This window comes from Saccopteryx leptura, chromosome 7, assembly GCF_036850995.1.
Source record: "Saccopteryx leptura isolate mSacLep1 chromosome 7, mSacLep1_pri_phased_curated, whole genome shotgun sequence".
NCBI classification, from domain to species: Eukaryota; Metazoa; Chordata; class Mammalia; order Chiroptera; family Emballonuridae; genus Saccopteryx; species Saccopteryx leptura.
The window spans coordinates 46,605,917-46,619,791 of NC_089509.1; the positions used below are offsets into that span (position 1 = coordinate 46,605,917).

A 13,875-nucleotide genomic window follows, 5' to 3' on the forward strand; every position below is an offset into this window, starting at 1 on the left:
CAACTCCCTTATGTGCCTTGACCAGGCAAGCCCAGGGTTTTGAACCAGTGACCTCAGCATTTCCAGGTCGATGCTTTATCCACTGCACCACCACAGGTCAGGCCTTGTATCATTTTTATATGATCAATGTTTACTTTCTTCTGTTTACATGAAAAAAATAAACATATAATTTTTATTCTACCTGTATTTATTTATCTTTACATTTAAAAAAGCTAAAATAATATAAGTTCATTTATCATAGTTATAATGAGATCCTATCTATCATTTCCTTATTTCCACATTTAAAGTTTTAGAAATGAATAAATTAGGCCCTGGCCAGGTAACTTGATTAGCACATCGTCCCGATACACCAAGGTTCCGGATTCAATCCCCCGCAAGGGCACATACAAGAATCAACCAATGCATGCATAAATAAATGGAACAACAAATTGATGTTTTTCTTTCTCTCCCTTCTCTCTTTCTAAAATCAGTAAGTAAAAATTAAAAAAAAAATGAGTAAATTAGAAATTTTTTTTTCCTGTCACCTCTCTTTTACTATTTGAGTTTTTGTTGCTATAATCAGGAAATTTAGAAAACATTATTATTAAATTATTTATTTATATTTATATCTTATGTCTTAATATTTTCTTTTAATATTCTCATTATATTTGCAACAAGTTTTTACTTAATCCAATATTTGCATTACTTCAAATATTAAATATTTCTTTTATGTCAGAATTTCATCTTTGGCTTTTAAATTTGATTCTTTTCTTGACCAACTGATTTGTATCATCAATTATTTCAGAAAATGAGTGGTATATTTCTGGACCTGAGGTATCTAATAATGTCTTTGTTTTCCCTTCCTATAAGAATGATAATTTGAGTGGCTATAGACTTTGTAAGTGAAAACTTTCCCAAGCAACTGTGTATGTTATTCTAGTCATCTGCTGACGTTTCATAATGAAGATAAGACAACTTTTCTGTATTTTTCTTCCTTTGCAAGTAATTTATTTCTTTCTGCTTAAATTCTAGTTATACGTTTTTTCTATACTTTAGATACAGACAGTTTTCCCTCACCCTCCCAAGCCTAGAGTAAGGCCTTTCCAATGTGTTTTCAGAGCATCCTACATTTAACCTTATTGTAATATTGTAATACTACATTATGTAGTAATTGCCTGCTTCTTATATGTAGGTCAACCACAATAGACACCAAGTTATTTAAGGTGGGAATATGTCTTGGCTTCTTTGTGTCCTTATTAACACATATGAAGTGCTCACAAAAACTTGCTGAATAAATTGATAAATCATTAATATCACATTTTTTATCAGGATAGGTCAAAGTGTTTGGTCTCTTTTCTTTAATATGCTTCAAAACTCATTGAGTCCTCTCTATCTCTGCTTTTGATCAAAGTATTACTTTGGAGAACTTTTAATATATCTTTGTTCGCTGTTTCTGTTCCATTGACTCTGACCTCTTCTGAAGAGTTGGAGCACTATCTTTTCACTATTTCATGTCATGGTTCTCATGTATTTGTCCCTTTCATTCACACTTTAATAGAGTTTTTTTTTAAGCTTTTACTCTAATCATTGATTTAATATTCTGCAATATTGATTACATCCTTGATTACGGTATGTTAAAATAATATTCGAATTTTGCCAATGCATATTCTATGGCCTTAGAACCTTAATTTATTTAACTTTGTTTTTATTTCTCCTTACTTCTAAATTAGATCTTTCCTTATCTTAGTCTAACATCTTGTCTCAGTTCAATATCTTATATTTCAGCTCCTGTTTCATAGAAAATGCAAAGCAGATTCTTTCCATTAGCTTAAGCACCTGATAAACCATTTTCCAAAGTGATCACTTCCTCTGCATTTTGAGGATTCTGTCCTTCTTCATTTATGCAGCATAGTCTTTTTAAAAGGGATGCTTTGTCTTGAACTTATTCATTCTAAGCCTCTTATAGCCTTTACTAATCAGATGTACTGATTTTCTTGATTCTCCTTATTATCTGCCTGATTTCTATTAGTTCCTCAGCTCAGAGACAAGTATATATGCACAGTTACAGCTAAATTTTTGGCCTGGAACTAACATTTATCCATTTTATCACCACTTATATTGGGTTATGGTGAGATCCCATATCCTTATTGCTTAGTTATTTCACTATGAAGAAACAAATTCCTAATTAATCAGAAACAATTACTGGTCTTTTCCTTGAAAGGAACCATATATAAAAAATTAAACTCCCAGTGAGAGTCAAACACACAGCTCTGTCTGCCCAGCCCCTTTCATTGTTGGCTTCACGTATCCTTAAATATGGAGTATCAGATATCTCCACTCCCGTTGGGATCATGTTGAAATAATCAAAACCATAGGTGACAGAGAGAAGTACTAAGGGGGAATACTGGGGCAAGGAAGTATAAAATATTTCTTGTGGTAACACATAGTACTGGAGTTACTGTCAATTCATTCACAGGTGCCATGAGGCAGATAGGTTTCTTATGTCCTTCAGGCCAGCGGAAATTGTCACAAAACAACAAAGTGCATGTCCATTTCAGCCCTACTGTTTTTATAAATGGTGGAAAATCCTGTCAAAGTTTGTCATGAGGATGCTTGTCAGCAGGGTTACTACACTTGTGATGCCTTCTGTGACTTAGAAAAGGCACCCCTCTTGGGATAATTCAAGCCCAATGGGGCAAGTGAGCACCTCTGTCAACTGAGTACCCGGAACGGGCACAGAGGCTCAGTCATACACACTAGACCTGGTTATCAAAACTGCTTTACAATGCTGTATGAGTTTGCTTACTTTTCTGATTTTTTTTTTCATTTCGTTTAGAGAGTCTGAGACACAAACCGCTAATCCAGCTATTATCTTAAATCAGAAGTCAACCAGATTCTATTAATAGTGATGTTTCATATCAAAGATTTGAGTTAAATCATTGTTTACCTGACATTCCAAGTTGTAATATTTATACTGGCAGCTTCCCTTGTCCCTGGATTTATATTCAGAATGCTCAATAAAATATTAAGCATTTTTTAAAATAGCTCCTAAAATATTTTTAATAATCCTACACTTATCAGTTTTATCCCACCATACCCCACAGCATTGTTTGCTAATATAAGGTATATAATAATATGAGTAAAGAAAAATTGGAGTAAAATTTAGTCATTTATTTAAAAGGTTATTTCTCAGATAAGTATCTCAATGCAATTCTTATCCTTAATAAAATATATTGTATTATCATTATAGAAGAAGAGAACTGTTTTAGACTGTTTTAGGACAGAACACATCCATCTAACCCAGCATTCATGTTTTACACATCAGAAATGTATGCAGCCACTAATCTTCATAACTACAACATCATAGAAGTAGGAAGAGAGAAAAATATGTTTCAGAAATCTGTATGTTTAATTTTCCTCTTTATTCAAAGTTTTTAGCACTTCCATATTTCAAAATGTTTATGCATTCAGTTTTAGGTTTTAAGTGTATTATTAAGTTCTACTACTTCAATTAGAAATTATCAAGCATCTCCTTCAATTTTCTTCAACCAGTGCTGAATAAGTAGGATTTCATTAAAATTAAATTTTTCTGCTCAGTATGAGACACTGTTAAGAGAATGAAAAGACAAGCCACAGACTGAGAGAAAATATTTGCAAAAGATACATCTGAATTCCAAAATACACAAAAATCTCTTAAAATTCAACAATAAGAAAACACACCAACCCAAGTTTAAAATGTGCCAAGAACCTTAACAGATATCTCACTAAAGAAGACATTCCAATGGCAAATAACCATATGGAAAGATGTTCTACATTATATGTCAGAGAAATGAAAATAAAAATACTACATACCTATTAGAATGACCAAAATCTGGAACACTGCTAACAACAAATACTGACAAGGATGTGGAGCAACAGAAATTCTCATGCATTCTTGGTGTGAATGTTAAATTTTACAACCACTTTGGAAAACAGTTTGACAGCTTCTTACAAAACTAAACATATTCTTACCATACAATCCAACAATCATGCTCCTTGGGATTTACCCAAAGAACTAGAAAACTTAAGTTCACACAGTAACCTGCACCCTAATCTTTATACCAGTTTTATTCATAATTGTCAAAACTGGGAAGCAACCAAGGTTTCCTTTAGTAGGTGAGTGGTATATCCAGACAATGAAATATTATTCAGTGCTAAAGAGCTATGTAGCCATGAAAAAATATGGAGGAACTCAAATGCATATTATTCAGTGAAAGAAGACAATCTGAAAAGTCTACATATTGTGTAATTTCAACTATGTGACATTTTAGGAAAGACAAAATTATAAAACATTAAAAAGATCAGTGTTTGCCAAGGATTGAGAGGAGAGAGAAAACAGGTAGAGCACAGATGATTTTTAGGACAGTGAAATTATTCTAATATAGTATAATATTATAATAATGAGTATATATCACTATACATCTGTCCAAACTCATAGGAATACATGCATGTAAAACACCAAGAGTGAAACTCAATGTGAACTATGGACTTTGAATGATAATGATATGTCAATGTAAGTTCATCGATTGTGACAAATGTGCTACTCTGGTAGAAGATGTTAATAATGGAAGTGGCTATACATGTGTCGATGTAGGGAGTATATGGAAAATCTTGTACCTTCCTTTCAATTTTGATGTGAACCTACAACTTCTAAAAGAATAAGTTATTTTATAAAAGTTTTCTATTGTTAAATTTAACACTATTACTTATTACAAGAAAACTGTACAGCTGGTCAGAATGTTATATACAAGAAGTTTCTGTTTGTTTTTATGTTTGTTTATTTTTGTTTTTGTTGTTTTGTTTTGATTTTGTATTTTTCTGAAGTGAGAAGCAAGGAGACAGAGAGACAGTCTCCCACATGTGCCTGACCGGGATCCATCCGGTTAGCCCACCAGGGGGCGATGCTCTGCCCATCTGGGGCATTGCTCCCCTGCAACCGGAGCCATTCTAACATCTGAGTCAAGGCCATGGAGCCATCCTCAGGGCCCGGGCCAACTTTGCTCCAGTGGAGCCTTGGCTGAGGAAGGGGAAGAGAGAGACAGAGAGGAAGGAGAGGGAGAAGGGTGGAGAAGCAGGTGGGTGCTTCTCCTGTGTGCCCTGACTGGGAATTGAACCCGGGACTTCCATACGCCAGGCCAACGCTCTACCACTGAGCCAACCGGCCAGGACCTGTTTATATTTTTAAAGGTTTTTCAAACTATGTCTTGTTTTTGACTTTTAAAGGTGAGCGCAACATTTTAAAATGTACTGCAACTGGCAAGTTTTTAAATTCTTGGACTTATTGGTTTAAGTAAAGAAAGGCAAACATCCATGATTCAGGAGTGTAGGGAGAAGTTGAGGCAGCTAGCACCTGATCCTCCTGCTCTAACAGAAAAGATTCTATCACAGGAGGAATAAGATGCTGGACTACTTTGGGTAGATAGTAGCTTCTAAGTTATATGGACCATATGACCAGGAAAAAGGGGGAGCTCAAGCACTTCAGAGATCGGCTTTAAATCTTCAAGATAAAGAAAAAATCATGAGCTGAAAACCTGTTCAGGCATGGCTGGTCAAGATCTTTAGGACAGGAGAGTTCATGCCTTAGAAAAATTTGTCAAGTCTATGGATATAAAATTATGTTCTAGAGTAGGCTGGTATTCCTGATCATTTTTCCTTGGCTATCAGATTGCTACTTCAGCGTTCTTAGTATGCTTGTGTTTGGTGGTTAGGTCTTTCCCAAATACCATTAATCACGTCAAATATATGCAAAAGCAGTGAGAGTTTTTTTCTGTTGTTGTTGTTTTTTTGTATTTTTCTGAAGCTGGAAACGGGGAGAGACAGTCAGACAGACTCCCGCATGCGCCTGACCGGGATCCACCCGGCACGCCCACCAGGGGCGATGCTCTGCCCACCAGGGGGCGATGCTCTGCCCCTCCGGGGCGTCGCTCTGCCGCTACCAGAGCCACTCTAGTGCCTGGGGCAGAGGCCAAGGAGCCATCCCCAGCGCCCGGGCCATCCTTGCTCCAATGGAGCCTTGGCTGCGGGAGGGGAAGAGAAAGACAGAGAGGAAGGGGTGGGGGGGAGTGGAGAAGCAAATGGGTGCTTCTCCCATGTGCCCTGGCCGGGAATCAAACCCGGGTCCCCTGCACGCCAGGCCGACGCTCTACCACTGAGCCAACCGGCCAGGGCCTCTCCCTTTCTGTCTGTCTGCCTCTCTGTGCTAGAAAAAAAACCCCAACAAATTAAGTTTCATTAGTGTTGGTCAAATAAATTTTTAAATATGATATATGCTTGCTTGTTTATAGTTTGGTGGGCAGGCTGTAAGCAGGCAGGGTGGTTATAGCCTAAGGCAGGGGTCCCCAAACTTTTTACACAAGGGGCCAGTTCACTGTCCCTCAGACCATTGGAGGGCCGGACTATAAAAAAAAACTATGAACAAATCTCTATGCACACTGCACATATCTTATTTTAAAGTAAAAAAACAAAATGGGAACAAATATAACATTTAAAATAAAGAACAAGTAAATTTAAATCAACAAACTGACCAGTATTTCAATGAGAACTATGCTCCTCTCACTGACCACCAATGAAAGAGGTGCCCCTTCCGGAAGTGCGGTGGGGGCTGGATAAATGGCCTCAGGGGGCTGCATGTGGCCTGCGGGCCTAGTTTGGGGACCCCTGGCCTAAGGCTTAGTTTTAAGACTAAGCTTTTCCCCACACCCTTGACTGATTGCATGATGTGGGGTGGTGTACTCCCATGGAGAAATCCCATTATACCTCAGATAAGTGACTTTGTATCAGAGACTTCCTTGTTTGTATATTGGATTAAAGGTTTTGATTTCTACACTATAAAGTGGGGCAGACCGGGAGCTTGCTCTCTCGGTTCCTGATATTAGCATTAGAGAGGAGGTTAGAGAAAGGAGAACAGAGAAAGGCCATGTGGAGGAGGCCAGGAGAAGCAGCCAAGATGGCAGAATGCTGAAGGAGAAGCCAGTTTATGCAGAAAGAAGGAGTTGGGGAACAGAGGTGAATAAGACTGGTGAGCTAGGCCTGACCTGTGGTGGCGCAGTGGATAAAGCGTCCACCTGGAAATGCTGAGGTCGACGGTTCGAAACCCTGGGCCTGCCTGGTCAAGGCACATATGGGAGTTGATGCTTCCAGCTCCTCCCCCCTTCTCTCTCTCTGTCTCTCTCTCCTCTGTCTCTCTCCTCTCTAAAAAAAATGAATAAATAAATAAAAAATTAAAAAAAAAAAAAAAAAAAAAAGACTGGTGAGCTAGAAACTTTTGATTCTAGGAAACTCAGATAAGTCAGTGGCTTTGGGAGCCCTGAATGGAAAGGAAAGTTTTCCCACTGTATGTATTTCTTGCTCACGGGGTACAAGCTAGGATTAAAGCTAATGGCCCACCAGTTCTTGGCTCCATTGTTTCATTACCAACTGTCCAAATCTAATGAGAACTTGCATGGGCCAGGCGGCTGTGATGGTGGCCATGGCTACTGGCTTTACAGTGTTACTAGTTGCGGGAAAAGCAAATATGTATGTGTGTGTAGTGTTTTTCAGTGTGTGGACATTAATCATATTCACATGAGTGTCTGTGGTAAATACAGGTTCCTGAGCTTTGACCAGTTGGTCTGAATTCTAGGAATCTCTATGGGAGTGTTAGAATCTACACTGTTAATAAGCCTATCAGGTGATTCTGGGTATGCTAACTCACATACAAGCGTGATTTTACAACTCATTATTTACTGTTCATTAAAACTTGAGCCAAGACCCTCAAGTGACCTTCTACTTGACACTGGACGCCTTTCACAGCAGCTGATCTTTGTGGTAGGAGGGGCGGGGCTTCTCCGGGCGGGGCTTTGTGGGCGTGCCGGGAGGGGCCGGGTGGCCCCGCCGGGTGGAAGGTGATGAGTTAATGGCTCCGCGCAGGCGCTGGCCTCTGAACTGGAACGGAAAACAACTTCCGGTTGCAGTCACTCCGCGGGGCGCCGCCGACCGAGGCGTGAAAGATCGGCTCGGAATCTCTTAACTGTGAGTAGGAAACTTCGTTAGCGAGTGTGCCCGAATCTGTGGAGCACGGCGACTGAGAACTTGTGCGAGTGACAGGGATACGCTGCAGTGTGGGCGGCGCAGGGAGAGAAGCCGAGTGGCTGCGGAGACAACCAAGTCTCAGAATGGGGAGGGACTTTGTGCGACACACACCACCCGGGTCTGCGTTCCGGAGCGAGCGGGAGGGGCTTTCCGGGCCCGCGACGTCCGCGCAGCCGCTACGTCCCCGCCGCGACGTTGCGGGGGAGGGTCCTGTAGTTTCCACGCTGACTTGGCTGGGAACCTGGGGAGGCGGGGCTTGGGGTGTCAGTCAGGGTGAGCGGTGAAGCCGTCGGGCAAGCGGGCTTCTTCCGGACAGGAGCTGCCCTCCAGAAGCCAGTGTTATCGTGGTTACGCCTTCGAAAGCTTTTTAATAGAATCTTTGTGTCGTTTTCCCAAGGTTGTTGCACAATTCGGCTCTCTGCTTGCCTGTGCGGTGTCATCATAGGCTTGTCAGTGAGAGGTTGGGTAACTTCCCCGAGGGGTCACGGGGGGCGGGCGGAGGAATGGGTGGTCGAGGTGGAAAGATTAAGAGCAAACCCTGCCGGTACTAGGAACCCAGGCGTTTTGTCAAGTCCCCACCCCCCGGTGTAAACTGACAGCAAGGAGTTAGTTACCTGTAAAAACCTGTGCTTGTCCAAAAGTGAAGAAAGGGGAAGATACCCAAGCCAAAGAGAAGTTGTGTCTCTCGTTGTTATGCTGTAACAAGCAAAAAATAGAGCAACTATTGCTGTGTAAAGTGTCATTTATTTCCGATGCTTTTAACAAAGTTAGCATAAGGGAGAAATGTGCTTTCTATTTTGAGACGGGAGGAAAACCCTAAAATGATGCAACCGTGTATAAAGCAGAAAATGAAACTCCTCTTCCTACCCCCAACCATAGGTGCTCCAAGGCGTTGCATATATCTCTTATATATCTCTTATGGGTACGTAAGCATGTTATTTCACTTTCTTATGAAAATGAGGTTATATATGCATACTTGTATCTGTTTTATCAGATAAAAAGTATATTTTCTTATGTATGAGACGCTCCCATGTATAAGACACACCTTAATTTGGGGGCCTGAAATTTGAAAAAAAAAAGTATTACATAAAGTTATTGAACTCGGCCTACCTGTGGTGGCGCAGTGGATAAAGCATCGACCTGGAATGCTGACGTTTCCAGTTTGAAACTCTGGGCTTGTCTGGTCAAGACACATACAGGAGTTGAAGCTTCCTGCTCCTCCCTTCTCTCTCTCTCTCTCTCTCTCTCTCTCTCTCTCTCTCCTCTCTAAAATTAATAAAGTCTTTTTAAAAAAAGTTATTGAACTCAAGTTTTATTCATCATAAAATTCATACAACTCATCACTGTCAAAACTCCCATCCATTATCTTATCCTCATCAGTGTCAGATGACAAATCACTGTCTTCATATGTTGCCTCGTCCTCAGTTCCATCTATGTCATTTGAAATGCCACACTTCTACAACTACTGTATCAGATGCACCCAGTTTTTAGACCCCAAGTTTTTCGGTAAAAGGCGCGTCTTATACCTGTGGAAATACAGTACATGGTGGAAGTCATGCCCTATGGAGTGCTACTTAACATCAGCATGACTTTCCTTTGGGTGTACCATAACCTAGTTAACCATCTTGTAAAATGGCCCGTCCCTGTATTTGGCCCTTAGTCTTCAAAATTATATTTTATTAGGATACAGATCTAGTAATCCTTTGTGAAACATCTGGCAAATATTTTCAAGAACAATCAGTCTTTTGGTTTTAAAATGCCCAGGTTTTGTATTGCTTAATATGGTCCCCATTTTAAAATTATTAAAATACTTTTTACATTGTTAATTTTTTATAGTTTTTATGCTTCACTCATTAAAACATCTGAAAGCTATTTTTGTACATTGTTTAAGATAGATATTTAGCCATTTTTTCTGAAATCATTTGTTGAAATCAATTCCATTTTCCAACTGATTAGAAATAATACTGCCTTAAAATAGTAAAAATGTGTACATGGGTCTTTTTTTCTCCCTTATTCTTCTGTTGCTTTTTATTATTATTATTTGTCTGTTTCTATACAAATACTAATGTCTTTGGTAATGGCATTATTTTAGTAATTCATAAAGCAAGCCCCTCTTCATTTGTCTATTTAAAGTTTTCTAGACTATTTTTGAACTTTTAATAAAATTTAAAGATATGTTTCATTAAAATAATCTTATTGAGGGATTAGCTATTATTTAATTACCAATACATTCTATTTATCACGGAAGTGTCTTTACTGTTTCTAACTTACTAGGATTTTTGCAGAGAATGGATTTTGGATTGTGTCCAAAGTCTTTTTATTTTATTTTATTTTTTTGTCGGTTCATATTGGCTAGCACTTAGCAATTTTAAATAATAGATGTTGACTGTTCATTTGATTTATATATTTCTTGTTCTTAAGATGATGGCTTTTCATTACTTCTTAACATTTTTTTCAGGACTGGGAGTTGAATTTTATCGAATAGCTTTTTGTTATCTGTTGTGACCTATCATGTGCTTTTCTTATTTGACTTATTAGGACTGTAAATTAATTTTAGTAGATTTCCAGTTTGTGAACCAAGCTTTACTTGGTCATGGTGTTGTAACAGTTTTATTTAAAATCAGTAATTGAGTTTCAACAGTAGTCTTCTTTTTCTGTGTTATCTTTGCCAAAGTTTGATATCAAGGGTATGCTGGTTTCCTTTTAAAAAAAAACTGCAAATTCCTTCTTTCTCTGCTTTGAAGTAGTGTAGATAGCATAAGGGCTCTCTGTCCTTTGAACATCTGAAAGCATTCACTCATGAAATCATCTTGGCCTGAAAGTACATTGTTCTTGAAACAGTGACAATATTTATCATAAAGGTCCAGAACTTTAAAAAACAAACAAAAACTCCGTAAAATAAATGAAATGGTCTAAAACACCAATGTTGAGAACAAAGAATTGCTGTACTGGTCCCCACCTCCTTTTTTATAGTCAAGAAGAATGCTCTAGGAATACTGAGGCTGATAGTAAAATGTAGTACTTCTCTTTCTTGTCTCTATTCCAGTTATAGTAGAAAAGAAAAGGTATTGCTTCTACATGGGTAAGTTCTTCTATGCCTGGGAAGAAACAGAGAGTGAAACACAATTAGAAGAGTGGCAGTTTCAGTTTGTTGTCATTAGCTTCCCATTTTTGCTGGGAAATTTCTTCCTTTAGAGGTAATAACCAAGCTGACATTCTACTGTAGGCAGAACCCATAGTGTGGTTTCAAATGAGTGGGTGAGAAAATGCACAAGCTCAGCATGGTTGTTCGTATTTAAATATGAAATGGAAATCATTCTCACAGTACACGTATGTGTGTGGTGTGTACACACATAGAGCTGGTTTCTAAGGAATATAAACCAAAGCCCACCTTTTTATTCAACTAATAGTTTACTGTTAATATGTGGATAGTAATGTATTATGTAATCTTTGGTAGAGTCATTAACTGTTTTTTTGTTTTGTTTCTTGTTTTGTGACAGAGACTGAGAGAGGGACAGATAGGGACAGACAGACAAGAAGGGAGAGAGATGAGAAGCATCAGTTCTTCATTGCAGCACCTTAGTTGTTCATTGATTGCTTTCTCATATCTGCCTTGATGTGGGGGGGGCTACAGCAGACTGACCCCTTGCTCAAGCTGGCGACCTCGGGGTTTTGAACCTGGGTACTCTGCATCCCAGTCCGACGCTCTATCCACTGTGCCACCACATGGTCAGGCTAGAGTCATTAACTTTTATAAATGATTATTTTAAATACTTTTTCATTACTTTCAAGGATATGACCTTATACAGGTAATGTGATTAGCAGTATGCATTTATGAACTGTGGAAAATACTTCAAGACACTCATAAGTGTTTTATACAGAGTGATGCAGGTCTTATGTGAATGGTTGGATATTTGAGTATTTTAATTGATCATCTATAATCTAGAAAAAATAATTATTGACATGATTTGAAGGTGTTCTTTATAACAAAGACTGCATGTTTTTAAAACCATGCTATTGTCCAAAAGAAAGTAGTAAATAAAAATAGATAGCTTATTTTTTTTAATTTATTTTATTTATTCATTTTAGAGAGAAGAGAGAGAGAGAGGAGAGAGACAGAGAGAGAGAGAGAAAGGGAGAGGAGCTGGAAGCATCAACTCCCATATGTGCCTTGACCAGGCAAGCCCAGGGTTTCGAACCGGCAACCTCAGCATTTCCAGGTCAACGCTTTATCCACTGCGCCACCACAGGTCAGGCTAGATAGCTTATTGCTATAAAACTTCACTATTCTAATGTGATGCAATAGCTAATTAACTGTTACTGCTATTTATCCATTTTGTTTTCTAACACTTTATAAGCATGAATATTACTGTTTTATTTTAACTCCTTTGTATTTAATTATTAAGCCAGGTTTTAGTTTCTATTTCCTGTGGGATTTATGCTGGGGCTGCCATTTCTCCCCTGCTGTCTCCTATACTTGCTGATTTGGTTTTCAGTCAGGGGGAAAGAGGAGACAATTATATATATAGAATAAGCAACAAAAATCTCTTTTTAGTTCAGGACCAAGATTCTGAGTGATCTTCAAAAAAAGATACCATAATAGAAAATATGAAATAAACTGCCTTGTGGGTGGGTGGCTAATTAGTGTACAAAGTTTTTTTTAACTAGGTGCAATATTTGACAATTGTTCAAAAAAGTTGAGGGTTGGAACAGGCAGTGGTACTACGTGCTTTGCAACTGAAAATAAGTCTTTGAGACGTATATAATACATGTGTCATAGTTTTCCGATGCATAGTCTATAAAAACATTTTTTTATTAATTGTGGTCAAGTACACGTACATGAAGTTTGCCATCTTCACTATTTTTAAGTATACGGTTTAGTAGTGTTGAATGCATTCACTGTTATGCAGCCAAGAAAAACATTTCTTAAGGGACTTATTTTTTTAAGAAAAAGAGTTTGGGAACTAAGTAATGATAATTGTTTCATATGGAAAATATCCTGTATAATACTGTTTTCTTTTACCTTCAGAAATATACTTTCTGCGCTTGACCAGGCAGTGTTGCAGTGGATAGAGCTTTGGACTGGGAAGCTGAGGACTCAGGTTCGAACCCCTGAGGTCTCTGGCTTGAGTGCAGGCTCATCCGGCTTCAGCATGGGCTCACCAGCTTGAGCACAGGGTCGCTGGCTTGAGCATGGGGTCATAGACATGACCCCATGGTCACTGGCTTGAGCCCAAAAGTTGCTGGCTTGAAGCCCAAGCGTGCTGGCTTGAGCAAGGAGTCACTGGCTTTGCTGGAGACCCTGGGTCAAGGCATATATGGGAAAGCAATCGACAACTAAGGTGCCACACTGAAGAATTAATGCTTCTCATCCCTCTCCCTTCCTGCCTGTCTGTTCCTCTCTGTCCCTCTCTGTGTCTCTGTCATAAAAAAGAAAAGAAAGAAATATGTTTCTGCAATGGTAATTATCAGCCCTAAACTTTGGGAGTAAATAGTTTGAGCACCTCTGAGCTGCGATAACTTTCACTTACCACCAATACTTTTCCTTTGCAGAAAGGAGGGGTCTATTGAAAATAGGTTAACATTGAAAACAAAGCCTGTCTTTCAAGTCAGTGCCATAAGGAAATACTGGAATTTGAGTGAACTAAAAAAAAAAAAAAAAAAAAAAAAAAAAAAGATGTCTCGTGTGTTCCATTTTGATGGTTACTTAGTAAGTTGAAGTTAAAGAATCCTTGAAATACTTGTGTGGAGTGAGGTATGGAGAATTGTTCCCTTGAGTGGCAGAAC

General features: G+C 38.7%; 1 protein-coding gene across 6 annotated transcripts in view; it reads left to right on the forward strand.

The window, feature by feature from the left end:
* TANK (TRAF family member associated NFKB activator) overlaps positions 1–13,875 on the forward strand; it is a 98,599-nt gene that overhangs the window by 12,214 nt on the left and 72,510 nt on the right. For 5 of the 6 annotated variants that reach the window (XM_066345960.1, XM_066345963.1, XM_066345962.1 and 2 more), the window contains exon 1: positions 7,912–8,028. The exons of the other annotated variant lie outside the window; for it this stretch is intronic. The gene's annotated coding sequence lies outside the window, so the exon portion shown is untranslated. Of the gene's footprint in view, positions 1–7,911; positions 8,029–13,875 lie in introns of those variants that run through there. 6 annotated transcript variants of the gene reach the window in all.